This window comes from Podarcis muralis, chromosome 3 (assembly GCF_964188315.1).
Source record: "Podarcis muralis chromosome 3, rPodMur119.hap1.1, whole genome shotgun sequence".
Taxonomy (NCBI): Eukaryota; Metazoa; Chordata; class Lepidosauria; order Squamata; family Lacertidae; genus Podarcis; species Podarcis muralis.
The window spans coordinates 44,463,251-44,488,873 of record NC_135657.1 but is presented as its reverse complement, the minus strand read 5'-3'; the positions used below and the strand labels follow the sequence as shown (position 1 = coordinate 44,488,873).

Sequence of the window (25,623 nt, the reverse complement as noted above, 5' to 3'; positions counted from 1 at the left end):
TTAGCAGAGGGGAAGGATGGCAGGTAGAGAGTTTCCATCAGTGCTCAGATACCGCAGTGGAAGAGGGAACTCGAGCGTTACCCTGTCAGTGGCCATGGTGTGTTACTTCAGAAGTTGACCTGGTCACTAATATTAAAATGAAGAAGGAAATGGATTTTGTGGGAGTTTCTGCTTTAAAAGGAAGTGCCAAGGGCCAGCAGCGGAGCATATGCCCAGGGCGGGTGCACTCCCAAGGGGGGGCAGGAAGCGGATGGTGCACTCCCAGGAATGGGATAGCTGCTCGGGTGCACAGAGCGGCACGTGCCCTGCAGCCAGGAGCAGAGTGAGCCGCCCACAGGGGCGGAGCAAGCTGCCAATGGAGGACATTCGGCGCGCCACCCACCCGCTACTCCCAAGCCTCCCCCAGCTGTCAAAATGAAGGGGGAAGGGGGAATGCCACCAGCAAAGCAGCGCAGCTCCCCCCCTTCCCCCAACGGCTCGGGGTATGCTTGGGAGTTGCGGGTGGGCAGTGTGCCAAATGTCACCCCCCTCAACGAAGACACTCGGGACAGTTCGCCTCCACCACACAGCCCTTCCTCCGCCCCTGGCAAGGGCAACCTTTCAACTTTAATAATGGCCATGTTGGTCTGCCAGTAGTGCTTCCTCTTCCAATCTCTCTCTCTCTCTCTCTCTCTCTCTCTCTCTCTCTCTCACACACACACACACACACACACACACACACACACACACACACAATATTTTTCTGTATAGTATTTGTTTCCAAATCACTTGGTGGATCTAATCTTTCCAGTAGCTTATATTCCAGCAATAAACACTTTTTGCTATCCCATAAGTACGGAAAGTGTTTAGTCAATCTTATTTCTGTATTTTGAAACCATAATTAGTTTTACCCTAGAGGTCCTCTGAGAGAACAAAACTATGGTTTTTGAAGCTCTTCTTGTTAATAGTGAGGAAATTATTTTCATGGAACACACTCAATGCTTCTGACCTGTGTTTTGACCCTCATCAGATGCAGCATTTTAATACAGACAGCAAAGGATTTTTTATTTTTTATTTTTTTAAAACTGACACCAAAGGAAGAAAATAAATGATTCAAGCCGTGACATGTAAAAGTCACATTTTCCCCTGTTTGTTTCTTTTATCTTGTTTCTCCATCACATTATTAGCAAAACCACCAATATACTTGGGGCTATTTTTTCTAAAAGATAGGGGAAATAAGGAAAGGAGTAATACAAGCTATAGCGTTCCTATTGCTTCTTTGGATGCAGATATAAGGTAGAATAATACTGTTATACTATACCACACAAACTTTCCACAAAAGATTAGAAAGCAAAAGTTAACATAATTTGGAAAAAACTACTCCAGCTGATTGACTTTTTTTTTTGCATGTTGCCAGATGTTGATAGTAGAATTATGGTTGTTAACTGGTCATTTGAATTCATGGGTATTTTTAAAGGAACATATTGAAGTGTTTCTGTGTCTTTAGATGATGGAAAGCACAGCGATGGGTATCTAAGTCATGGCCATTTCTTCTATGAAATTGGGGGGGGGGTCCCTAGTTTATCCAGGGTGTGGATTACTGCGGGTTTATTTTGCAGAATGGCAATAAAATAGCAGATCCCTGCTAAAAAACCCTCCTACATGGATGAAAGGACTGCAGCCAATCCTCAGACTATGATCCTTTCTAGCAGGCTTTAGAAAGATGGCCTGTCTTGGCAACATCTTATAAAAGTCACTTACCAGCACATTGTTAAAGACTAATCTTGCATTCAGTTAAATGGTGCCTGTCTATGACAGTACAAAATCACAAGAGATAGTAACAGATGTTCCATAGGCCAGGCCTCGCCACTTTGTTTTGCGTGGCTATACCAGGTTTGAGAAAGATAAGGCGATCAGTTGATGCTAATCACAATGGCTATACAATCCCTCAAGTCTCAGAGCCAGTATGCTTCTGAATAACAGTTGCTGGGGATCACAGGTGGAAAGCAGACCCTCCAAGTGTCCCTGTTTTCCAGGGACATCCCTGATTTAAAGAAGCCATCCTTGTTTCTGATTTGATCCCCGGAATCTCCTGCTTTCCCCTAGGATTTCCCTATTTTCATTGGATAAATGTTGGAGGGTATGGAGTTATCCGAACTCTGAGCCATCTGAAGGCAATCCTGTATAGGGAAGTTTTTTCTAATGTTTAATGTTTTATTATATTTTTATATATGTTGGAAGCTGCCCGGGTGCTGGGGCAACCCCAATAAGATGTGTGGGGTATAAATAGTAAAATTATCATTATGGAATGGGACGTCCCTATTTTCATCGGAGAAATGTTGGAGGGCATGGGATTCTGCTTGCAGGCAACTGGTTTGCCACTGTGAAAACAGGATGTAGGACCAGATGCTTCTTTTTTCTGATCCAGCAGCGCTCTTATTGGGTTCTGAATACTTGTTTAAATCTTTCAGTTGTGTCTTGGTTTGAAGAATGGGAACACATGTTGTATTTTGGGGATTCTCAGGAAGCAGCAGGTCATAATTTCTGTTCTTGTGGTAGATAAGAATAGCAGTCAGCTGTCATATAGCTGTCATAATGGAAAAGAACTTATTATATGACTTGGACAGTGGGCAAGATTAATGGTAATGTTGAAGTAATTGGTCCTGGTTGAATTTCTTTAGGACTCCTTCCTGTGGATCAATATAACAATGGTGTCATACATTGTATGTACATAAAAAAAAACTTGGGGATAGCGATGAGGAAGTATTGCTTGGAACCATTCATAAATATGTTCGCATACTATGGAAGCGTGCAAAATGTTACTAATCTGAAGGCATCTTTTCCCACTGAGCAAACCAAGGTACCTGTATGTAACTTGCAGCAAAGTTACAGGGAACCAGGCAGAGGGCCTTCTTGGTAGTGGCACCCGCCCTGTGGAACGCCCTCCCACCAGATGTCGAAGAGAACAACAACTACCAGACTTTTAGAAGACATCTGAAAGCAGCCCTGTTTAGCGAAGCTTTTAATGTTTGATGGACTACTGTATTTCAATATTTTGTTGGGGGTATAAATAATTTATTATTATTATTATTATTATTATTATTATTATTATTATTATTAAATAATAATATTATTAATATTATTATTAAAGTTGAAAATTGTAAAGTTTACAGGTGAGTCTTGTGCCTGAAACAATTTGTCATAAACAAAAGTGGGGGTTTGGGTTAGAAACCCTTTCAGTCCATCTGTTTTTCATCATCAAAGAACAGTGCAGAACAAACTATTCTTGACTATGCCATAATCTAGTCAATGTCAGCAAGATCAAATGAAGGTTACAGTAGGATTGCTATACGTTTGGAAGTTCCATTTAGCATTTGAAGTATTCAGCCCAACCCTTATCTTTCATTGCTGTTGTTACATTATGTTATGTTTTATGTTGTTATGTTATGTTATGTTGTTATGTTATGTTATGATGTTATGTTGTGTTTTATGTTATGTATGTCTTCTTACATTGCAAATTCCTTTGGGGTGCCTCATGGGACATGATTCATGTGAAATTGTTGTTGTTGTTGTTAAAGTCAAGAGACATCAGTATGTCATGAGGAGTCAACAAGACTTACCAAACTACGAATGTAATCAAAAGCCCTAATATAGCCCCCAAATAAAATCTAATAAAATACATATGTATTGGACATGATCTCAAGTTGTTAGAAATTTCACTTTTTGACTATATATGAGAATCTGCAATACTAAGCCACAGTGAGTTTAGTTTACCTCACCATGATGAAAACATTCACTGGTATTCTCAGCTATTAAGTCTGTGCTTCCACAAAGTCTGGTACCAAAGACTTGCCGATTTACTTCTTAAAGCTATGAATTCTTATTTTTAAACCTCTAGTTATTGCTTTAAAGAATTTTTCATCTGCTGACCATACTCTTACAAATGCATTTTCCAGGAGCTGAAGGATTTCTAGCAAGGTATTTCCTGAAGAATGCAAACTATTCCTGATGCGTTACTAGTTTATTTCTAATCAGTCCTTAAAACACTTGAGACAAAAATGATTGTACAGCTTTCAGTTTCAACATCATCAAACATGTGTATACAACTTCCAGCTTTTTGTTGAATTAAACTGGAGTGTGTTGAATTAAACTAGAATGTTAAATCTTCGGACTATTTATCAAATGTTTACAATTTTCACAGCATAGTCCTTTGTTGGTTAACAAGTGACTCATTTAGAATAACTAGCCTCCTTCAGCCAAAGATCTGGCTGGCTATTTCTTCACAATATTTGGAATTCATCCTACTCAAGCTCCTCACTGCCTCTTAGAACTCCTTAATCTGAGGTCGCACAATTTCCATTATGTGTCTTTTGTTTGTGCTCCTCTAGTTGCATTTAGGGTGGGTAGGTAAGTAGCGTAGTGCATAGCCAGCACCTGGAAGCATGTTGGGTAGTGAGCACATCACTAATCACCTGCTATTATTGGTCAACTTGGGAGGTTTCTGCATGGTTTTGTGCAACCAAGGCCTGGTAGGTGCCACCTTCTGAATGCTGGCACCTGCCAAGTAGCATATCATGGATTCCCTTTATGGGAAGATGGCTATTTGCTGTGTTATTTTTATAGGAAAAGAGGTGCTGGAACTCACCATGAATGCCTCCATTGTTCTGTTATAATGGCAATGGCGCCCACCTGAGAGATGCCAGAACTGAGTTCCGGCGTGTTCCAGCTGAAGAAAGACCTGGCTGTTTGCCTCCTATCATGCCAGCTTGGGTGATAGAGTTTATCTAGGGTGGAACTTATCTAATGCTGAATCTTGAGAATTACTTACTGATAAGGAAGTAAGAAAACCTGGCGGTGGGGGGTGGCTGCTTTCGGCACACGTTCATTGACTGTGTGTTCTCATCTAATCTTTCTTGACTGCAGTGATGCAACATCAACTTACCTGTTTTCCTTTGGAAAGGTGAACAGGGTAGGCACAGATGTGCACATGTGTGTCATTGCAGAATGAACGATGTACCCTCTGGAGTGAACACACCCACCTGTTGATGGATCTGAGTCTGTGTCAAGTGGTAGTGATTTGAAGGCGACACTACATTTACTCACCCTGATCCCAGGAAGTGAGCACCACCGCTGCCTGGTTGCAGAAAGGTTAAACAGAGAATATTTTGGGGGCTAAATAAGATCCCTTCTAGTTTCAACGTCTAAAGCCCTGCTTGTCTTGAGAACTCAATACCTAATGCTCCTTTCTGTATGTATCTATCTCCATTCCCTCAAGCTCAAATCCAGAGGGTGGCCACAAGAGAAAGTCTCCACCCCCCACCCCAAAGGACCCTAGCTGTGGAATGTTCTCTCTAGGGAAGCTCACCTGGCACACCACCGTTTTGGCACCAGACTTAAGTTTTTTCTGTTTTCTCAGGCCTTTTAAAATATTGATTTTAGTAACTAGGATATGGCTGGTGGCTTGAAGTGCCTGTCTTAGATGGTCATTTCACTTCTTGTGCTCTTTATAAAATTTTATTGTTCTGGTCTTTTGTATGGTTTTGTACACTTGTTGAATTTTTAAAAAATATTATTGTGGATTTTCATTTATACCATCATCTTGCTGTTACATTTTATTTTTCTGTCTTGATGCCTGGAGAATTTATTTTATGAGGAGTCTCAGAGGCACAGAAATAATAATTAATTTTCTCCCTCTTCAAATGGATTGATTCCCATAAATCACATTTTCACAAGTCTGCATTCCATCTGTCCATTTTCTTGATAGGATGAAAAGCAATAAACTGCAACAATCTGCAAGCTTCTTCAAATAAAGGTCTGGGTGACATCCTGAAATTAAAGCTCAGTGAAACTTTCTATTGCAGTGGAGCTTCAGTTGGTTTAAGCCTACATGCAGAGCAAAACCCATGAAGAACAATTTCTTCTGAAATTGGCATTATGTTATTTGTTGTACTTCTATTTATTATGCAGTTTTAATTATGTGTTTTTTCGGGATTGTAGTTTATTGATATTTTGCCAGCTGACCTGGGAAAGTATTTGTGAAAAGTGGTGTATTTATATTTAAATACATATTTCCCATGATGATGATGATGTATTGTCAGCACACATGATGCTTTACTGTTAAACATAAGCAAAAAAGATGCTGCTCGGAGGAAGGGTGGTGTGGGTGGAAGCAGAAGCCAGAAAACAGTGGAGATGTGAAAATGCAGTTGCACTTTGATTTCAGTTATGTGAAGTCTCAGTTCTGCTCTGAATGTGATATCGGGCTTATTGCCAAATGTGATGGGGCAAATCCAGCTATTTAGAATGTGACAGCTACTAGGAACATGCAGCCAAAAGTTGGACTAATTGGTACGAATCAGTATGCATAATCCAACCTCATTCTCATCCTGCTCCCTCCCTTTCTAGGGTAGTCTGTTCACAGTGCTACAATGTTAGTAAAAACCACAACATTGGGAACAATGGGACAGTGACTATTAGGGTTGAGCAAAGAAATGTAACCGCAATGACTTGTATACTATGGGTGGTGTTGGGTAGAAGTGGCTGAACGTATGGAACTGAATAAGGAGCAAGTCACGGGGAAGACCACTGCAGGGGCCAGCTCACATGGCAGATAAAGCATTGGGCTGGATCCTTAGTTGAGCAGGTGCCTCGTTAAAGGGGTGCAGGAGTGGTGACTCTGTCCAGGAGCTCACACAGGGGCCAATGGGCCAAACCCCCTTGCAGAAATTGTGGCTGTGGTATCCCGGGTGTCAGGGGTGACTCCCCAGCACAGGATCAACCCCACAGTGTTCCGATCAGCCAGCATTCAGGCAGCTTGATACATGCCCAATGCCATGCCCAAACCTTCTTGCACCTGCAATCAATAAATTATACCCAATGCCAATCTCTTGTGTTCATTTCTATGGTCTGCCCCACACTAGGCTGCAGGCATCATCACACACCCCTGACAGCAACTGGAACCAGAGTGCAGCCTGTGCATTGCAGGCAAGCGGGATTTGGTTAGATAAGGGAAACGAGGAAATCTGGGGTTGTGAGATCAGGAGCCAAAGGCCATAGGTTTACCTTGAAGAATTGCATAGAGGTGTGATTCTGCAAGGTGGAGAGAGGAAATAGAATTTTATATCCTGGAAGATGACATGTCAGGCTAGAATCCTGAACAGAAGGTCTTTACACTGCAACATTTTTTTGCAGACCCACTTTTAGATAGATGGAGTAATAGCCTGTCCATAAAAGAAGGTTCATCTAGCAGTTTGCCCTTTGACACTCTACTCCTTCTTTCTGTTTCATAATACAGTAACTCTTCCATGGAGAGTGTCTTGTGGGTGTTCTCCTTATCAGTCTCAGTGCCAAGGTGTCATATATCCTTTATCTCTTTCATAATAGTTAGACAGAGATATATGTACTTTCTTATTTTCTTTCTTTTTACACTTAGGGGCAGGGAAGCGTCTCTGATCATTTCTATTTTTGTTTCCTCTTGGTACCAAATGGACTTCTGTTAGAGGAAAATTAGTAATACTTGCCTAATGTAGTTGATAAGAAAATCAGGGATTGATATTTAGCAGCTGAGTTTTAATTGCATTTATAAGTATATCCCAGAAGTGTTTTTCTGAGTTCAACACTGAACATTTAATTTCTAGAACTGTCACAGAAAAAGGACTACTTGACGGACTGACTGAATGGCTAAGGAAATATTCTTATGGGCTTTTTTCTCATCCAGAACTCGCCGGAACTCAGTTCCGGCACCTCTCAGATGGGCGCCATTGCTATTATAAGAGAAAAGGGGAAGTGTTCATGGTGAGTTCCAGCACCTCTTTTTCTAGAAGAATAGCCCTGCTTATGGGCATACTTTTGGGGAATCACTTTATATGTATCCATTTCTCACTAGGTGCCAATTGTTAAATTACATTTGAATGAGCTATAGTGATTCAAATTTTGTTGCAATGGTAGTTTTTCTTTTTATAAAGAGCATAGCTTGGTAGTATGTGTCGAACTTCAATGCTGATCTTTTACTCCCATAACTCCAGAAGGGCTCAATATCGTTATTGCACCTGCTTTTCATCCCCTGTAAGTCTATTTCACAGACCATTTGTGAAGCCTTAAGGTGAAATGGTGACTGTCTCCCACTAAATTCATAGCAAATCAGAGTCTGACTCTCTGAGATCAGAGACTAAGCAATCTTATTATATCTGCCAGGATTTTCGGGATGTTCTTTTTGGAAGAAAGTTCAGAAGCTGGAGAAAGGTAAAAACAAAATCCATATATTGATATATGAAGCTTGATCTTGATGGGACTGGCATCTTGCCTCATCATTATTTTTGTTACGTGCTTGAGAGATTCACATAAGTCTTAAAGGAGTTATTCTGTGTGTGTGTGTCACAATTTGACCAATTGTTGTAACACAAGAAATGTTTTTAAACTCCAGAAAGTAGAGAGCGGACAAGCTTGGCATAAAATGCAAAGTTCTCATACTTTCCCATGAAAGTTAATTTGATTCACTTATTACAAGATTTAAATTATGAAAATATCTCACTAGTAAATGAAGAAAGTGAAGCAATAACTTCAGAATTCAAATTATGTTTTGGAGCGAGAACTCTCTGAGGTTGCTTCATATCTGTCTTTGATAGGGTTATTGTGTGACAACGATCAGCAAAGCTGTTAAATCCTCAAATATTGATTGAATTATCTGTCCTTTTGGAAAGTTTTCATAGAGGTCCAACCTTTCTTATTTGCGCCACAGACTTTGTTTTCTAACTCTGAATGCTAGAATCTTGTTTTACTTCTTGGATATCTTATATAAAAATGTGAACACATCCCTGAGAGTAAGCCTTTCAGCCAAAACTCGCCCACATCTTCAAAGCTCAAAATGCCAATAGATGCCTCCTCCATTCTCAAGAGACATTCTCTGAACTGCCTTCTCCATTAACCATTCTGATAAATCTTTAAATCTGGGTGTGCACTTGTGTGATACTTAATAATGCATTTTTGGAATGGATTAGCAAAGTTTAGAAAAGTTTAGAAAAAGAGGGTAGTTTAATTATTTTTAATTTTTAATTTTTAATTGTATAAAATAAATTGAATCTTGTCAGGCTTCAACATTTCCCTTCCGGGGTGGGGTGGGGAGAGGAATCCAGTAAGTAGGATAAACCATAAACTTAATGGAGAAAAGATTGACTTCAAATTTTGCAGTGAGATACTATATCACTAAAGAATTTTTTTCTAAACAATTTATTCTTCCTCTGTCTGAAAAGGGGGAGGTGAGAAAAAGTTTCTTGCAACGGAGGAATAGAATTTACATACAGAAGCATGAATATTTTAAACACAGACTTTAAATTCTTAACTTCTTTAATATTTTCAGTTTTACATATCAGACAAACCATCAGTAGTAATTCTAACTTCAATTAGATAGAGAATAATGCAATGGGGAATTTATAATGCTGTCTGTCTTGCCTCAAACAGATGTTTGAAATGTTTGTAACAACAACAGAAAACACATGAAAAATGATGTGTCTCTTCCTGGCAGGCCCCCCGCCCCCAAAAAACCCCTCTGTAGCTGTTTGTATGAGGCTTTGAAAATGAAATTTAGCTTAGGGTTACCAGACGTCCCCGGTTCCTAGGGCCAGTCCCCAGATTTGCAAATCTGTCCCTGGGAAACGTGGCAGCGGCAGCCTCAGCAGCCCGGAGCCAGCCTGGTAGCACAGTTGGCTCTGCCTGGCTTCAGGAGCTGCTCGCTGCTGTGGCGCCCGCCATTTTTCCTCACCGGAAGTCCCCATATGATGTGTCTTGTGCACCTATGACGTGTCTTGTGGGATCCCCTTCCCCCTTTATTTTGACTGATCAGGGGAGGCTCAGGAGTCACGGGCAGACGGCATTGCCCAGTTTTTAAAAAACTCTGTGCATTTATGTTTCACAGGGTGCGAAAGAAGGGCTTTGCACTTTTATACAATATGCATGTGTGCTTGGGCCCAGGGTCTTTTGCCTCACCATCTCCACTACTGACTCCCTGTTGCTACTCAGCTTTTAAAAAAAAAGTGTCCCTGGATTCATTGAATCTGGTAACCATATCTTAGCCGCCACTATGCTTGTCTGTGGAAATATCGTGCAGAGCAGAAACAACGAAACCCTGCATCCAAGTGCATCCTTGCTCCTGTACTGTACCACTCCTTCAGAGCCTGGCCTCAGCCTGAGCAAGTCATCCTTCTGGCTATGCTTCCACCCGCTGCCTTCTAGCTGGAGATATGAGAAAGAACCGCAGTGAAGAGCCTGCCTCTGCTCCACCATATACTGCTGGCACTCTGCTGGTTTCTGTTTGAGTCATTGAGCCCTGACTGTCTTTATACATGTTGAAATGCAGGGGGAGAAGTGGGGGTGCAACCAGACAGTTCCACCTGCAAATTGTGTTGGTCGAGCAGGCAGTGTATGTTACAATTAAAAAAAAAATTAAAACAAGCAAATAGTGAGGTGTATAAGTAGAAAGAGAGGACAGAGAGAGAGAGAGAGAGAGAGAGAGAGAGAGAGAGAGAGAGAGAGTGTCAAACTTTGCCTATCCTGCCCTGGTCCCAAAGTAATAACTTTGCTATGTAACACCCCCATTAAACTACACTATCAGGTCAATCAAAGGGTACACCATTTATTTCCTCTTGGCCCCACTAGGCAACCACATGCTATAATCAAGGCCGGTCTGGATTGAATATCCAATATCTGCCTTTTTCAGACTGAGCAATCCTTTTCCTAGGTGTGGCTTTCCTATCGGAATGCATCCGCTCTTACGATACCCAAAAAGCCTTGCAACAGGTGCTTGGCGAAGGACTGTTTTATTTTCATGTGATGTAAATAATCGTACCATGAGCTGTGCCTATTTTACAATCATTAAAATGTCCAGTCTCTAAGGGAGACATCATAGTTTGAAGCACTTTGCTGAAGTATTGATAAACTACCATCACTATGCAGTTCGCTCTTAGGAACTGCTTTGGGGAACCTATTTCAACTGAAAAGCATGCTGTCAAACAAAATAGCTTATGGAATTTTCTATTGTCTCTTTTATAACTCACTATTATGAAGAAAAGGTTTTTTCCCCAAGCTTGGATTTAATAACTGCAACCCAGTTCCAAGTTATTAATGGATTTATAAGATTACTGATTCCCAGGTGTACAGTTGGGGGGGGCTCTCCTATTTGCTTTTTAGGAACCTGATATTACTTTTGTTCCTCTGATATGCCCTCCCTTTCCCCCTCATATTTATTTCAGAAAATAGGTTGAAGAAAACTGGGGGTTTTATGCCTTTCCCATAAAAATATATATAAATTACAAATTACAAATAGCATAAAAGGCAGAGCAGAACTCTTTCAAGAACCTGAAACAGTGCAACTCCTGCAATCTGTCAAAACTTCACAAGGAGGAATTTGAAAGTTGAGTGACAGCATTCTACAACTCACATGCCCAGAACCTAGTTGGAGATGTCGTCTTGCCTTAGATCAGGGGTCGGCAAGCTTACGGAACGATGGGTTGGTCCACACTCGGTCCATTGGAGGATGGGCCAGAGCGTGTGCGCATGCATGCTCTTCTGGGTCAGAGGAGCACCCGTGCTCGTGCACACACACTATTTCTGGCGCTTCTCCGTCCCGTACGCGTGTGCACACACTATTTCTGGCACACATCCGGGTCGGAGGAGCGCCTGTGCGTATGTGCACAGGCGCCATCAACCCAGAAATCAGTCCCCGTGCTGTGCTGGTAAGAGGGGGCAGCAGAGGGTAGTAGGGGTCACCATGGGCCGGATAGATGAGCTCCATGGGCCAGTACTAGCCCATGGGCCTTAGGTTGCTGACCCCTGCCTTAGATGAACCTTTTGCTCATGAAAGGACCTCCCTGTAGCCGAATCAATGTGTTTATTCCTTACAGGTCAGAGGATAGGCTCAGATGACAGGTGCACTTCGCTCTTGAAAATAGTGGCCTGGTTGTTAGCCGCACAACACACAGCTGCAAACTGTGCATCACAAAATGAAAAGTAAGGGTTAAAATTCTTCCCTTTTTGTCCAAATGCTTGAATGTTCTGTTTGAACAACCTGCTTACATTGCAGTATAAGCACAAGGGCCTATTTCATGCTGTCTTGCGGTACATTCACCCTTGGAGCAACCCGATGCTGAAGGTAGTATAGGTGCTTAGGGCGCAGAGTTTAGATGCCCATTTCCCCACTTCCTCTCCAGCAGTGTTCTGTTCCCATCCTTTCAGCACTAAAAATCAAATGGAGGTGACACAGCACTGAATCAGCATCAATTAGAATGGCCAGTAACCGACTCCATTATGTCCTTTCAGCCATGGCTTTGTGGAGAACTTCCAGATGGTTGAATCTGTCAGCCACTGTCTTTGGAACCCAAGTTCTCTTAAGGCATTGTTCAAAACTGGCAATTTGTTGTTCAGTTGTTTTAGGAGTAGAAATCACCTCACTGGTTGTCTTGCAAAATGTTCTCTCTCTTTATAAGGCACTGAGATTTACGAGTTAATTAGGCACCTCTTTTCTTCCTAAATTGGCTTTTCATATCTAAGGTTTAATGATCCAAAGTAAAACAATAGTGCCAGCACATGGCTTTTTAATTTTTACCCAAATCATTCTTATGTTTTTTGGAATGTTTTTAATCCTCCAGTCACTTGGTTCACCCTGAAAGCTTGACTTGCATGTATGAAGTCTGTGGGAAAAAGAATTATCTTAATTTTTCATTCAGTAAACCTCTCAATGAGAAATCAACACTTCATTACCACCTTTATTTAAAATTAAGATTAATGTTTTAACATGCCTACATACATACAAGAGTATATTTTCTCTGGATTTCTTGGCATGAACCTTGGACACATTCTTCTTTTATGTCTATCGTTCTTTTCCCTAGGAAGTAACAGGCCAGTTGTTTATAAAAAGAATAACCTGATTTGAATAATAATAATATTTTCTATATTTATTGAGGTGGAGATGTGAGTATGGCAGGAAAGAGATGACAACCATAGATGATAATTTAGGTTTTTCGCTAGTTGTTTCAACTTCTTTTCTTTTCTTACTTTTTTCTTTTCTTTTCTCTGGGACAGTGAATTAGTAGAAGTAACTGATTTGTTGTCCAATTTGTTGCCCAATGTCTTTGCTTGTTGAGAAAGTTATCATTCTGACATGTGAATGCTTCCACACTGAAAACAATTTTACAGTGGTACCTCGGGTTACATACAGACGCTTCAGGTTACAGACTCCGCTAACCCAGAAATACTACCTTGGGTTAAGAACTTTGCTTCAGGATGAGAACAGAAATCGTGAGGCGGTGGCTCGGCAGAGGGAGGCCCCATTAGCTAAAGTGGTGCTTCAGGTTAAGAACAGTTTCAGGTTAAGAACGGACCTCCGGAACGAATTAAGTTCTTAACCTGAGGTACCACTGTACATCCTTTTACCACACAAGATTGCTTATATTTGGTACTATTATAAAAAAAGGATTCTTTATTGTGTAATCCTAGTCAAACAAAAGAGCATGTAATGAATGTGGTGATGTCATACTAATCAGATCTGGTTATGTGATAATATCGCTAAAGGCAAATTAAACTGTCTATTTGCCCTCACTTTGAGTCACACTTGCCCCCATGATAGAGGGGGCCCCAGGGCCGAGTGAAATCAGTGATCTGTGCGTGCATGCCCCGCATTGTGTGTGCATGATGTCAGCGCACACCACAGTGTGTTGGCATTGCATGCACACACCTGGCAGTGTGCATGTGTGGCCGCTGCAGAAGTTGGGGGTGGCCCTCTGAATTAGAATTTTGTGGGGACCAGCCCCCCATACTTGGCACCTCTGCTTTGACTAGCTGGAGGGAAAGTATATATCCAATTATTTTTTTAGTTCTTGTTTTTAATGGGTGCTGAAACCCATATCTTGATGAAAGTGCTATGGATGCCAGCACAAAATGGCTGCCATGGGCGGCAGCAAAAATGATAATAAATAAAAATGTGATGATACTCTGTATCAGTGAGTTTGGTCACAACCCCACTATCACCACTGCATATACTGTTTGCTAGGGCAACCTTGCTGATGCTGATGGTCTTGCTGTCAGGGTATTTGCTTTTTGCTTTTGCCTGTATGCACCGCACCACAATATTTTGCCCCAATCTAATTCTAATCATACATAGTTCCACATGATGAGCTTGGACAGAATAGAATATGCTTCAATTTAAAAGCAAAGTTGTGTAGATGGACGACACCTGCACATCCAGATGTGGATGTTATCAATTGTACTACATTGACTTTGCATGATGGTTTGCAAGAATTCATAAACGGTCATCTCATTCACTATACCTCAACCCCAGTAAATGTAACAAGCTCCAGAGTTCCTGTTATTGTAGCTAGGGATGGAGTAGGGATGCAATGTGCTTCTGATAACTTCTGAGCATCTAGGAAATGAGGTGATCCTCTACTCCTTTCTGCACCCCTGGAACTAGCGACCAGAACAGTGAATTTCTCCTGAAGGATTCTGGCAACTACACATTTTGGGTTCACTAACAAGGCCAGTCAAAATACTAAGACCTTTGAGTGACAATACCCAACACACTGATTCCTCCTACTGGTAAACTGTGTACAGCCGAACTGTACAGGTTCCGCATAAATCACAAGACCTAAAATAAAGATACGAAACAAAAACAGCAGCAACAACCCCCCACAATCTCCTTCCACCACACCCTAGCCCAAGAGTCTGTCCAGCACCCTCAGCTTTTGTAGCTGGAGTCAGTCTTAGCCCTGCCCTCCCAGGCCAGGTAGGAAAAGCCCAGAAAGGCAGGAAGCAGATCTTCCAGGAGTCACAGCCAAGATGGTATCTAGCTTTTCAGCAGCCTCAGCTTTCAGTATACACTGATACTGCTGAATATTATATTAAAGACTATGGCTATATCATATTTCTTCTCCTCTGATAATCTGACTTGAATATATTAGGGACTTTGATCTTTGTGAATTCCAAGCTAGATTGACCTGAGCTACTCCTTCTCAGCTAATGTGTGGGTTGAAACATAGTTATCCAGTAGTTGTTTGCTTCCTGACTGTTCCAATGCAGATCTCAGCTCAAAACAAGAGAAAATACATCCAGAATGCATATTTGGGGTTGGGGAGAACTATTTAGAAATATGTATTTTGAAAGTAAGCATTTTCTTTAAATACTATCTGAATGCATATTTCTCTGTAGATAATTGTTGATTGAAAAGGACATTTAATGCAGAGATCTCCATGGTAAGGAAAGCACATTTTTCCAGTTCTCAGTGAGCAGTGCATTTTCTGGGGAAATGCCAGCAGATTCTTGCCCAAGGTAGCACATCAGTTATAGTAGATAGTACAGAAGAGCATTGCAAACCTTATTAGAGAATAATATTATAATAGAAAAATCTTATTTCTATCTTTAAGAAGACAGAAATCATGATTATAAATCTGTATGAAATCCAGAATAATGCAGATTTAAGGTACAATTAGTAATCTGGTAGCAGGTGCATTTGCAATGAATAGGAAAAAGAACTGTTTTGAGTTGACGGAGAATTTTATATTAATTCAAAAGGAAGGAGGCATTGCAAATTCTTAAATGCTCGTGAAGTTGTTTAAATTGTTAAAGCTAAATTAGATTGTTAGAGGTCTTGCCACTCCCTATGACTTCTTTAAACTAGCACTGCACTGCAATTGTCCTCCCCTTTTAATAACAGTAATAGCATTAATAACTATTTCCTGTTTGTGGATTGTGGCTCAGAGCAATTCTTTCTACTTCTTGACTTCCAATATTTGCAGTTTGTTTCATGCAGAGCTATTTGCAAACTGTTGCCAGATTAGACTTGAAGTAAGCTGATTTTTATCAAGCCACTGGGTAATTCTGACCATTTCATCTGACAATTTTAGTACTGTACCATGGCAGCTGACCTGTGTAAGTGAAGGATTAGAGTAGCATCAGTATACTGAGAAATATTTTTGGAAGCATTCTTTCAACATGTGCTCATTAAAGGTAAGAGAAAAAATCTATTGCCTTTTGTGTTTCAAAGAAAAGATTTACCGAGGTTTGTATGGCATTTTCAGTTTTGTTATCCTTAAAGAAGGAGGCTTTAAAATAATGGGGGTGTTACGTAGCAAAGTTATTACTGTGATGCCCTTCCCATTAACGATTAAGAAAAGTATGAGTATCTCTCATAGGTTTCTTTGGATAAACTACTAGATTACTGCTATTCAAACATTAAATGTGTGTTAAAACAAAACACAATATGTATGCTACATGCTTTCCATTTAGCTTTACAGTGACATTTTTCTTTTAATATCACTGCTGAAAGAGAGCACTGTATTTTCCTTAGGACAGTTAGTGTTTGATTAGGAGTAGATAATCCTCCGTACAAGTCAATAAGCCTGAGAGGGATTTCAGCAGATTGTTATTAACCCAAAATCTTGTCTTTGCCTGTTTTCCCCCTCTCTCTTTGTTTTCCCTTTATTCACTTTTCCTAGTCAGAATTGGTTTCACATTCCAATAAAGAGAGAGACTGCTTTGATTGAAATGGTGTTCTTATTGGACAACTGATTCTGTTTGCCTGGCTTAGTCACATAGAGGAGATAGAGGTAGCTCTATCCAACATCCCCTGGCGCCACATTCTGAGAAGCAAAAGAAACGGTGTCAGAATATATTTTTGTATTCATAGAGAGCTGTTTTTGTACTTGATTTTTTTTTTCTTTAAAAACTTCTCCTGGGTGAAATTTAATTTTGAAATCCTTGTTTTTCAGAATAACTGAAATGATAACATTGTAGAATAATGTAATGCCACAGGTTGTAGTTAGTCCCTGTGGGTTACTTTATGCAATTTATCAGAGAACACAGAAGATATAACTTCTGCATATGTTTGGTATCCTATTTACATTTTGTGCCATAGTTAATAATACAGGATACAAAGTTAGGATACAATAATACAGGATACAGGATACAACTTGCTTTTAGCAAGTATTTCTCTATTGATGGTGGTGGAAATAACACCTGAAGCAGCCTTTGTTAGGTATTCCATTTTTTTGTTGTTATGAGCTTAAAAGGTCTGAAACTCAGAGATGTGTAGAAAGAGGTTCAAACCCATTTATTCCATCAGCATGCATTAACATTTAGTTTGCATTTTTTCTGTTTGTGTTTGTTTGCTTTTACAATTCTATTGCATTATTGTTTAAGAGCTGGCTCAAATGTTTATGGGTTGTTTGCCATTTGGAATTAACAGGTTCAATTCATACACTGTTATTGAAATGGAAATATTTTTTTAAGAGGTAGGTACACATAGGTCGAAAGCATGCATGGAGAGCCACATGTGTTTTATGTAGCATATTTGAGTAGTATGGGTTACAAGGACAGCAAATACCTTTTGCTTTCCAAGTGCAGATTTAATTCACAGTACAAGGGAAAATACCTTACTGCTTGTAGTGGGAGCTGACTTCATTATTTGAAAATCAAAATATGCACACCCTCCCAAATCATTATTTTAGTTTCTAAACGTTTATGTTTTGTATACAACTCCTGTTTCCAAGATGGGAGCAAATAAGGCACATTCTTCTTACTTTGTACATTGTCTAAAATGCAGTATTTGCAATCCTAGAGAGAGATGTCACAGAAGCGATGCAGTTCAATAAAGCAAATGTGGTTTAATTTAGACAACATGCTTGTGTGATTGGGTGTGATTAAAGTATCATTTTCATCCTGTGAAGTTATTGTCTTTTTTTGGAACATCCTCCTATAAGGAAAGCCAGACTGAATATTACTCATCACGACACACCATATGGTTCTTAGTTGGTAGAATTCAAAAGCTGTTCCAGGGAATCTGTTATAGTCACAGCAGGCTAATGCTGTGGCTAACTAGCTGGCTTCTTTAGTGCAGGCATTGTCCTGTTTTTGCTCTCCAGGGGTCTCACTCATCAGCTCTGAGTTATTTGCAGTGTTGTTCCCAGCAAAGATGTTCCCCAAACAAATGCGTGCTTGCTATGGTACCACTCATTTGTGAGATTTGAGGTGATTATGTGAAGTATATACCATCTGATGATGGTGTGATAATGTGTTGAAGGTTCTGCAGTATGTGTGTGTATATTATATATATTTATATTATATTATATTATATTATATTATATTATATTATATTATATTATTATATTATTATATTATATTATATTATATTATATTATATTATATTATATTATATTATATTATATTATATTATATTATTAATTACCTTAGCCCTATTATACAGGGTTGTGCATCTTGCAGTTCCACAAGCAGGGAATTTATTGATCATAGAATTCAACATCTTGAATATTTCAGGTCCATTTTGTGGTTCTAAGGGAAAGTTTGGATATGTTTTGGGGGGAAACAACAAAATTATGAGAAGCTGCAGTGGTCACTGGTCATGTGACACTTTCTTACCTTTCAATGATTAGCAGAGTTTTGAACAAGTTTATCTGTATATTTGCTTAACTCGAATAATTAGGATTCTGCTATTCCTAGCACAGACTTTAGATAACTTAAGCGTTGCGCAGGATTGTGATTTTTAAAAGATAATTTGATTTGTTTATAACCCAATCACTTTTTAATACATTGCAAATCACTCTTACCCCACCCCCAGGCCAGAACTGTACATCATTTTAATTGAAGTTTTACAGTCAGGGTGACAGCGATTTTGTCAAAGCCATCCACAGCAAGGATTTTAATCTAGGTTTGCTTGAACTTGACCTATATAGATTGTGGTGCAGAGAAACTGTGCTGATGCACCTACTTGAACAAGATAGTCATATGCCAAAAATTGGACATTCTAGCTACTATACAAGCCACATAGAGTTGCCTTGTTGTTCTCACATCTTCATTGTTCCTAAGTATCAAGTTAACCTTTAAAAATGTGCTTTTAGGTGAATGTTAGCCTTTGTTGTCCTTTTTCTTGGGGGGGGGGGGAGGGATTGCATGACCAGGGTTTTTTGGAAGAATGGAGTAGGATCCCAGGAATCATACTTCTTTTCCTCTGGTTACTTTTTGTAACCAGTGTAGGCAATAGTCTCCAGCGGAAGCTGCCTAAGGACGGCTTCTGGATTATCAGCATTACTCAGTGCATTACATAATGTTATTTGTGCTCAAATGATTTAGTGAAATGGGTAAAAGAGATGGAAAAGGAAGGCAGGTTGACTCTGAAATAACAGTTGAAGGGAACTCTCAAATTAGTAATTCTGGTGGTGCTATAAACTCAGATTATGATTATTATAATTTGTTCACATACTTTCTTTTTTAATTTGGCAATGTGAGAGTGTTTTGTTTAGTAACTGTAACACTGGAAAACCTTGTTCTTTTTATTGGGCAATGAAATATTTTCCTTTGGAACCATTGCTAAATATCCATATCACAGTCATCTAATTTATTCTGCACAGGCATCTATCATTGGCTGTTTGCATATTGCTGGCAGTAGAGAATTTTGGTAGGACTGCCCTAGTGTATGGTAGTCCATGCTTCTAAGATAGAAACCAGGGCTGTTTAGTGTTTTTTAAATGCGTTTACATCAATATACCACCTCTGATTTCAAGTGGACGATAACTTTTTTAGCCAATTCCAGTCTTGTATAATCACATCAAAGGACTGTAGCATTACCAAGAACTAAATGTTCAAATCTTCATTGTGTTTAGTCGTTTAGTCGTGTCCGACTCTTCGTGACCCCATGGACCAGAGCACGCCAGGCACTCCTGTCTTCCACTGCCTCCCGCAGTTTAGTCAGACTCATGTTTGTAGCTTCGAGAACACTGTTCAACCATAAATCTTCATTAGGTTTCAGCAACTGACTTTTTCACTTTGAACATGTAAAGTTGGATAATGTTGGCCACCCCACCCTCTTCTTTATATTGTTACACATGCAGTAAGTTGAACACATGGAAGTCAGAAGCCACATGTAGTTCTATTCCCCTTCCACACACTCAGTGTAGCATGTAATGTGCTATTCTTTATTTTGAGAATGGCTGTATGAATGGCTTATAAGGGATAAGGCAGTCTCTCAACCTGGTCCTAAGCTGTATAGGATCACGTTAACACAAGAGGCACTGGCAGCAGTGATTTGTTGTCCAAATGGATAGGAGCAGGAAGCTTATTTCATCTGGCTATCACACAAGTTATTGCTCTTGTATTTCCCATGGTGCACTGATTCTCCCTTCGCCAGAAGAAACAAATGTATCAAATGACCAAGATGGAGTGTGGGGGCAGTGGGGATAAATATGTATGATATGATGCGTTTGAGAAGTACTTTGATTTGTCTGTAGCACACTGGCCAAAAAGATTGGGCAGTACTTGTATAAGCCCCCATCTCTTGTCAGAAGAAGAGCTCTAACAATTTGACTGAACTTGTTTGGATAATTAAACTTTGAAATGGTTTTATTGGATTACACCTTTGATCTGAAAGGAGTTCTGTCATGTCCTCAGTGAAATAATCCAAGTTCCCCCCATGTGTGCACAGATAGTATTTCACATTCTGAAAACATTTAATTAATTTCTTTGCCAAAGTATGTAAGCTATGAAAACACTCAATCAGTTGTTGTTGTTGTTTGTTTTCCTTGGCTGCAATCAGACTGTTGTTTAAGATGAAAGAAGAGATATCATGCATATCTGTGATTAACTAGACGGTTCAAAGCTACAGGATGAAAAGGATGTTTATCTGTTCTCTGCTAACTACTTACAAATAAAGACACATAATCAACTTAGGATGTATAAACCCAACACAACCATTAACAATGTTTCAAAAGGGGATAGCTGATGTGGCAGCAAGGAAAAAGAAAGCAAATTAGTCATAGAATCCTTTCCGTTTTGAAGATAATATTTGGGGTTTTATTTTCATTTATACAAGGCATTCCTTAGCTTTTGTGCCACTGCTCAGATCCAACCTCACAGCTCCCCTCAGCCTGCCTGTCCACATAACAATTTTTCTCCCCACTTTTTCCAGGAGGTAGGGGATTCACTCATTTTGATTGTTAAACTGTTCCTATGGATCATGTGAACAATGCTCAGAAATTTTGGACTCAGACAATTTCAAATTCACAGTAAAGCCCAGTATGGACAAGCCTAATATTCAGATACTTTATGCTCCCTAGACCAGTGTTTCCCAACCTTGGGCCTCCAGCTGTTTTTGGACTACAACTCCCATCATCCCTAGCTAGCAAGACCAGTGGTCAGGGATGATGGGAATTGTAGTTCAAAAACAGCTGGAGGCCCAAGGTTGGGAAACACTGCCCTAGACTTCACTGGTTTATTACTAGAATGGTGACAGGTCCATCCCCTCCAGATTGACGTAATAAAAAACTGGCAATTGTCCCTTCTTGCAGTAGAACAGCCATTTTTTAATTGAAAATATTTCAACAGTGCAAGAGAAATTAGACAACTGTCATTAAATTGCAATGCTACATGAGCTGAAACTAATTTATTTTAAGTGAAAATAAACCTGTTTCTCCTTAACCTGGGGCATGTTGAAATTCCCATTGACATCAGTAGATTTGAGATATTAATAGCATTTGACTCATTTATTATCTTAAATAATGAGCAAAGAAATATATAGCATCTTGATTTTTTTGATTTTTTTTAAAAAACCAACTAAGCTGTTGAGAACTATGTACTTCTCTTAGCCTTTTTTGGTATCATCCGTATTATTATTTTTTTAAAAACCCAGTTCATTTTAAAGGGCTTTTGTGCTACTTTCCCCACTACTTATAATAGGCTTTGAACTAAGTATAAAGAGTATTGAAAGGTATGTGCTTTTAAATTGAATCTAAGTTAATCTGTAGCTCCATCTCTGTGGATCAGTGAGTGTCAAAACAGCATGCACTGCCAACTGAAATGAAGAGGCAAACACGGTATGCTATGATTAAAAAGACCACCACTTTACTAAGGAACGTGAAGGATTCTAAGCCAACATGGCCAGTGTGGAGGAGAGAGTGAGGCATCAGTGTGAGAGGCAAGGGAGACCTTTGATCTCATTGTAAAACAAATTGTGATCAGCATGTTGAATCTTTGTCAATGATTCAGACACTCAAAGAGTCATAATAACTGGCAAGAGTCTGAAAGCAACCGGGATTGTGCCTTTCTTACATTATTTGCATTGTGTTACTAGCTTTTTTTAAAAAAGGAAGATGTATTCTCACTAAACAAATGCACCACATAATGAAGGCCAGCCAGCTTTTTTTTCCTGACTTTCAGTTCTATCCCAGGTTTAGCGTTACAATGTGTATTACGGCTTCTTAGTTCTTCACAACTCAATGTGGTATTGCCATTTATATTGACATATTAAAAAGACCTCTAAAAATTGAAAAACAGAGTTCCAAAGCAATCTACTGAGTTCATGAATGAATAGGGATTTGAACCTACATTGTCTAAATTTTATACTCTATCCATGAATACATTTTTTTTAAAAAAAGGAAGCTCTGTTGGCTTACAATAATTTCCAAGTAATAAAGTTGTTTCGTATGTAATATGCTACTTGAAAAAAATGTGTTTCTTCAAATGTTTGGATCCTTCATTAAAAAATGATGGTTTTAAGATACTTGATGATAGTCCTATTTTGCCCTTTTAATGTAAAACATTGAGTTGGATTTCGGCAGCATGCAAAGACTCTCGCTTAAATGTTCAGAATAACTTTTTGTTGTTGTTTAGTCGTTTAGTCGTGTCCGGCTCTTCGTGACTCCATGGACCAGAGCACGCCAGGCACTCCTGTCTTCCACTGCCTCCCGCAGTTTGGTCAAACTCATGTTTATAGCTTCGAGAACACTGTCCAACCATCTCGTCCTCTGTTGTCCCCTTCTCCTTGTGCCCTCCATCTTTCCCAACATCAGGGTCTTTTCCAGGGAGTCTTCTCTTCTCATGAGGTGGCCAAAGTATTGGAGCCTCAGCTTCACGATCTGTCCTTCCAGTGAGCACTCAGGGCTGATTTCCTTAAGAATGGATGCGTTTGATTTTCTTGCAGTCCATGGGACTCTCAAGAGTCTCCTCCAGCACCATAATTCAAAAGCATCAATTCTTCGGCAATCAGCCTTCTTTATGGTCCAGCTCTCACTTCCATACATCACTACTGGGAAAACCATGGCTTTAACTATACGGACCTTTGTTGGCAAGGTGATGTCTCTACTTTTTAAGATGCTGTCTAGGTTTGTCATTGCTTTTCTCCCAAGAAGCAGGCGTCTTTTAATTTCGTGACTGCTGTCACCATCTGCAGTGATCATGGAGCCCAAGAAAGTAAAATCTCTCACTGCCTCCATTTCCTCCCCTTCTATTTGCCAGGAGGTGATGGGACCAGTGGCCATGATCTTCGTTTTTTTGATGTTGAGCTAACTTTTTGTTAGACACATCTAATTTGCAATCCCTTGTTTACATTCCATTCAAATAAATAAAAGTCAGTACTGGAGCATTTTTGATACTTTTGTTCTCCCACAACAATTAAAATGCAAAGAAATCATGGGGGGGGGGAGGTGGAAGAGTAAGCATTTGCTTGTACCAGTCTACTTTTAATATGTATTGCAGGGCTCCTCAACATGGTGTCCTCCAGATATTGTTGGATTATAAATCTCACCATCCCTGACCTTTGGCTGTCCTTGCTGGGACTGATGAGAGCTGTACTTCCTGATGCATTGAATTAAGAGTGTTAAAAATGACTTGTGCAGTGTTAAGATCCTTTTATAAAAAGTCATTGAGAAACTTAGTTATAAATAATTGTGCTTTTAGAAGAACTGCTGCTATCAGGGGGTGGGAATCAGTTGATTCATCTTCCTTTATGATAATAGTAATTAGATGCAACAAAATTATACAATTCCAGTAATTCCAAGTTTGGAACACAGCAGTTAGTTTTCCAGATATACGCCTCTGTTGGGGAAAAGCTATTCAAAGTCTTAGAATCGGGTATGTGTAATGGGGAACTGCAAAACAGTTGTTGGAATAAAAAGTTTTTATTAAAAGCTTCCTAAAAACGGCATCATATTCCTTTGGCAGGGTTTCCAACTTATTTTGAAAGATTAGTAAGTATGTATTATTCCACTTGAATGATTCAGTTCAGACGGTATCTGAAGATCACTCTGAACTTTTGCTTCCCTGAATATTCAAGTGATTTTTACAGTCAAAGCGTCATTGAACTTTTTAAAAGTACAATATAAATGGCTTTTTCTCTTTTCTGTATTATTCTCATCCCTGAAATGCCCTTTTATTTGTATTATTTTCTCTAGATCCTCCCCGTGATCCATGGCTTGAAAGAAAATGTCTGGGACCATCGCCAGTCACTCCAATCTCCTGCCTCTTGCACTCTGCTGAACTCTAAATTGGTGCCATGTTCTGTGGTACATCGTTATGGTATGGAATGTGTCATGAGGTGTTCATCACTTGGATTAGTTGCCACACTTCTGCCTCTGTCAAAGAGAAGTGCAGAGGCCTAAGGTGGATACGACAGGATTGACTGACTGAATACCGCACCCTGGACTTATTCTCAAAGGTAGGGTCACTTTAGACAACTTTAAACAATGGAAATATGTCTGTAAAATGTTATCACTTGAGTCAGTATCAGATAGTGAGACAATGTCTTTCTCATATTCTAAGGCATTTTGCACCCATTTAAAGAGTTAGCATATGAAATATAGAGATGGATTATTGTGAGATACAAGCATTTTTGGAGCCTTGCCTAAGAAAATAATTGAGAATGGTGGCAGGGAAATGTATCAATATATGCATTTTCATATAGTTAAGATTGTCACCATAACTGTATTTATGCTATCATTTAGGGGCAAATAAAGCAAAAAGAAGCAATGGGAATTTAATTTTTTTAAGCAAATAACACCGTTTAATCTTCTGTTTTGAATTAATCCACTTAGCACTTTAAACAGAATTAGAAACAATTATTTAGTATTGTGTTAAATGTGTTCCGGCATATTGAAATGCATGATGAAGGGTAGCATTGGAAAGATTCTGCACCCAACCGTAATTTCCAGGGCTGGAAATGTAAAGTTTTTCAATAAATGTCAAGCATTTTATTCCCTGCTGCTGAATTGTCTTTAGATTTGTTTCCCTTAGATGTTCATACCACAATTAAATTAATTTAGATTAGCCAGATAACTATCAGGATATTCTGTGACATTCTGTAGGAATGTATGCAAGGAATTCAGGCTCAGGCAGTAAACCAGGTAGACATATTTTAATAGTTTAGTCAGTATTTGAGTTGCAGGGTGGTAAACATTTCCTTGGACACATTCTCATACATGAAAAATTGATTTGTGAATTTGATGTGGTCTTATCCTTTTAAAAGTGTGTAGTTCAATGAGTGCTAGAATTTCCAGACAAGTATTACTGTTGGGTTTCTATTCCACATGCTTCCTGCAGAGAGCAGCAAAAATCTCAATAGATCCTAAATGACTGTAGATAAATTTCATTAGTAACAGTCTTCTAGAGTAAACATACATCTAGGCTATGATGGACAAAAACCATAATGCTTTCAGATACGTGTTTTCAGTTATGCCTGTGCAGTCGTGAGTCCTTGATTTCACTTGGCACTGACTACTCCACTGATTTCATTGTGTCAAAAAGAATACTGTTCATTGTCATATTTTTGAGTCATTTGCCTTCTATGGCAGACTGATGTGTGTCATAAAATACTACTCTTTT

At 39.4% G+C, this 25,623-nt stretch overlaps 1 protein-coding gene across 2 annotated transcripts in view; it reads left to right on the top strand.

Moving 5' to 3' along the window:
- The window catches only part of CHRM3 (cholinergic receptor muscarinic 3), a 223,225-nt gene that overhangs the window by 118,624 nt on the left and 78,978 nt on the right, over window positions 1-25,623 (top strand). For both annotated transcript variants that reach the window (XM_077925751.1, XM_077925752.1), the window contains exon 4: window positions 24,198-24,460. The gene's annotated coding sequence lies outside the window, so the exon portion shown is untranslated. The remainder of the gene's footprint in view (window positions 1-24,197; window positions 24,461-25,623) is intronic.